This window comes from Amblyomma maculatum, chromosome 5 (assembly GCF_055883805.1).
Source record: "Amblyomma maculatum isolate TAMU_Amacu chromosome 5, ASM5588380v1, whole genome shotgun sequence".
Taxonomy (NCBI): Eukaryota; Metazoa; Arthropoda; class Arachnida; order Ixodida; family Ixodidae; genus Amblyomma; species Amblyomma maculatum.
In genome coordinates this window covers 119,161,760-119,166,123 of record NC_139348.1, presented here as the reverse complement: position 1 = coordinate 119,166,123, position 4,364 = coordinate 119,161,760, and positions in this window count along the sequence as shown.

The window sequence follows — 4,364 nt, the reverse complement described above, 5'->3', positions numbered from 1 at the left end:
AACTGTTTACTTCCTCGAGTGTGGCAGCTGTCTAATGCAATACAAAAGACAGAATTCATTTCGACTTCAGCTACGAAGCCAGTAGCAGGCCCGTGCATTTTTTTTTCTTCTTCCTACATCCACAACAGCAACAACATTTTGACTAAAATTTATAACCACCGTTGATTGAATGAATGTCCTTTATTGAATGTGAAGGCTCACGGCCATGGATGGGGGTAAAGAGGAGTAGACAGAATCTTTATTGTTTAAGTCGTCACTCAAATCATATTACCCTAACCAGGCCACTAAGCGAGCCATACTTGGCAAATATCATCTGTGTATTAGCATCAGTTTCTCGAACCTGGAACGGTAGTTCAGGCGGTAGGTTTTGATCTCGGAGCGTCCAGTAGAAAAATCAGGGCAATCCCAGATAGAGGAGATATGCCGCCGCGCGTTAGTTGTACAGTGGGAGCCCATAATCATATCCTTTGTATACTGATGCCAGCGGGCCTTAATACGTGGCGTGTAAGCAGCATGGGCGATGAGCTTATTCAAAAAGACTTCTTGACTTCGGGTGAGGTGGGTTCTTCTCGTAAAAGGTGGGTCTGGTGTGGCCCCTTGCATGCGATGCTGAGTGAAGCTACGAAGACTGGTCCGAGTATAGTGCATAAGGGCAAGAGAAGGGGTGAGTTGCCCGCCCAAGGTCGAGTAAGGATGAAGCAAGGGGAGTGGGGAAGTAAATGTGGTCATCCCACCTGCCAAGGCAGCCGCGGCATGTGCCGCCGCATTGCCCCCTGATTCGTCCAAGTGACCTAGGGTCCACTGAATAACGACAGTTCTGGTCGCGAGTTGGTGGCGTTTAAGGAGGCGCTGTATGGCCGTAGCAGTTGCATCTTGTGAACACGGAGTAGCGAATTCCTTGTAAGCTTCATAGGAATCAGTAAGAATACGTATTGAACCAGTTCCGGTGCAAGGCACTCCTGACAAGGCTCCGCAAATCGCGAGGAGTTCAGCATGAAGAGGGGTACCTTGAGGTAGGTGGCAGGCATAAGCGCCTAAAAGGGAAGGGTTGTCATCGCATACCCAGGCCATAGATGCGAATTCGCTTGTAATGGATGCGTCGGTGTATATGTCAGTCGTATCGGGGATTCGCTCTTGTCGGTGATCGGTAGCGAGGAGTTCCCGGGGAATGACAAAATCGCGGTTTATAGGTCGGCGATGGAGGCGTGTCACTACTGGCATCTCCCAAGGGGGAAGAGATGCATATAGGGCTGGTGTCTTGTCGTTACGCTGTTCATCCCGCACTATTACCGGTCTACCTAAGCACACTCCTATAGCCGAACTTGAGCGTTTGGCTGCTCTTCCACCACTCGCTACCATCGTTTCCGAGTCACAGACGCGTCATCGAATACGTCTAGAGAACACTGTTCGAGGGCGTTAACACCGTTTATATTTTCAATCCCTCTTGAACCTCCCTCTTCAGAACTCCTACGGGAGAAGGGCCATGAATTTGATAAACCTAGGGTAACAATATTACAGTGTGGTTTCAAAAAAACTCTTGAGCGCGACCGACGAACATCATGCTTTAGTTTTAAATTTGGCTTTGCAAAAAGACATAGTCAAGTCACAGTGTCTTCCGGGATCGGATACCAAAACATTCCGACTGTATCACCACAACCACCACTGTTTGTATCGACTGAGGTCTTACCCGATGTTGCGCACGAAGTTCCAGCAGTCTCCACGCCTTTTCGACTCATCTTCCGACTACCAAAGCATACCCGTTGTAGTACCGTTTGTTTTTGTTTTTGTTTTCTTGTTTTTAACCACTATTTTCTTCTGATTCCTCGGTATCTGGGGTTCCTTACAAAAATGCTCCTGCCAATTTTTTTCTATGGAGGCATGACACGTATAGTAAATGTTGCCCTTTTTTGTAGAGACTAAAACATTGATGAGGATGCAGCCGTCTGTGAGAAACTAACACGAACACGCACCAGGTGTACTCCTACAAACAAGCGCTAAATGAGCAGCTGCATTTCTGAATCTCTGTTTTCTGTGGATACGCTGTAATGACTGATCAAATACTTTAACCGATTTTTTTTTTTATTTTTCGTTTACAGTGCGTTTGCTTTGCAAGCTCTTTTAATATGTCCTCATTGTGAGGCGCATCGAACCAGTATGTGAGACATTCTGCGCCACCCACGGTTACATCGTGCCAGCACCGCTCTCTTATAGGGATATCACTTCATCGATCGTAATAATCAGAAGATTTTATTGCAATAACGCTAATGGTCCCGCATCGCAGAAGATTCGGCGTCGTCGTCTTTCGCCGTGAACGAAAAAATTGATGGAAAATTGAGGAGCAGTGCGAAATGTTCCGCTTGATGCTAAATATCTCAAGAAAGTTCAGTAACTAAAAGAAGATAATTGAAACGAAATGAAAACTGATTCAACTTTGAGTGGCGGTGTAGGTCGAACTCGAAACTTTCGTCAATGGCTCAAGCTGAATAAATGCAGAATTATTGAATTCGCGACGCGAACGGGATCCGGCAACGCAATCGTGTTTTGATACTGATAGGTGGTGCTAAATAAGCGCCCCGATGTTTAAAACCATCCATCACGGAGGCGAAATCCGCATGAGCACCATGCATAATTTTTTGAAAAGAATAGTTTTCTCTCCAACTTCTGGGGGATTTTTTTAGGCCAGTGTTGCCCATCATGCGACTCGGACTTCGTTTTGTGTTTCTTTATTGTTATTTTTATTTCACTGTTTCAAAAAAGCTATTTTTTGTATGTGAGCCATTTGCTCCGTTATTTTTAATTGGCTTCAAGGCAGCTAAGGCATTTGCGGGTACGTGCTCCCTCTCCGTTTCTATGATTTTCAGTTGTTCGAGAGGACAAATAACATGGGTAAAATGAGCTTAGCCGTAACGACGAATTGGATTGTGGCAATGACACGTTTTGAGGCGAAAGCCTTTAATGCCTCATTGTTTGTGGGAGGATGTTTTTGCAGATCCTGAATGCGCAATCACGTGACATAAAAGTGACGTAGGGTGTACGTCACTCCTGCATGCCCTATATATATATATATATATATATATATATATATATATATATATATATATATATATATATATATATATATATATATATATATATATATATATATATATTTATATTCTACCTTGAAGAAGGACGGTCGACCGTCCGAAACTGTTGGAATAAAATAGATAATCGGGAAAGTTGTGTGACACCCTGTTTGCATTTAACTCTGGCCCATTAGTGACAAGCAATCCATATATATATATATATATATATATATATATATATATATATATATATATATATATATATATATATATATAATATATATATATATATATATATATAATCCAATTCGTCGTTACGGCTAAGCTCATTTTACCCATGTTATTTGTCCTCTCGAACAACTGAAAATCATAGAAACGGAGAGGGAGCAAGTACCCGCAAATGCTTTAGCTGCCTTGAAGCCAATCAAAAATAACGGAGCAAATGGCTCACACACAAAAAAAAAAGCTTTTTTGAAACAGTGAAATAAAAATACGTCACTCCTGCATGCCCTATATATATATATATATATATATATATATATATATATATAGCATGCAGGAGTGACGTCGAGCCTACGTCACTTTTCTGTCACGTGGTTGCGCATTCATAAAAAGTAGAAAGGTAGGCTTGAAAATCAATATGCCGAAAACTAAGGTAATGTTCAACAGCCTCGGGAAGGAACAGCAGTTTACATTAGGTAGCGAAATACTGGAAGTAGTAGGCGAATATGTCTACTTAGGACAGGTAGTAACCGCAGATCCGGACCACGAAAAGGAAATAACAAGAAGAATAAGATTGGGATGGAGGGCATTTGGCAAGCACTCGCAGATTACGACTAGCAGCTTACCGGTATCGCTCAAGAGGAAAGTATACAACAGTTGCATCTTGCCTGTACTCACCTATGGAGGTGAAACGTGGAGGCTAACCAAGAGAGTTCTACTTAAGTTGAGGACAACCCAGAGGGCCATGGAACGAAAAATGGTAGGGGTAACATTAAGAGATAGAAAGCGTGCAGAGTGGGTCAGAGAAATAACTCAAGTTACCGACATTCTAGTGGAAATTAAGAAGAAGAAATGGACATGGGCAGGACATGTAGTGCGAAGAGAGGATAAGCGATGCTCGCTGAGGGTAACAAACTGGATTCCAAGGGAAGGAAAGCGTAGCAGGGGCGGCAGAAAGTTAGGTGGGCGGATGAGATTAAGAAGTTCGCAGGGGTCAAGTGGATGCAGCTAGCACAGAACCGGGTTAAGTGGAGAAATATGGGAGAGGCCTTCGCCCTGCAGTGGGTATAATCAGGC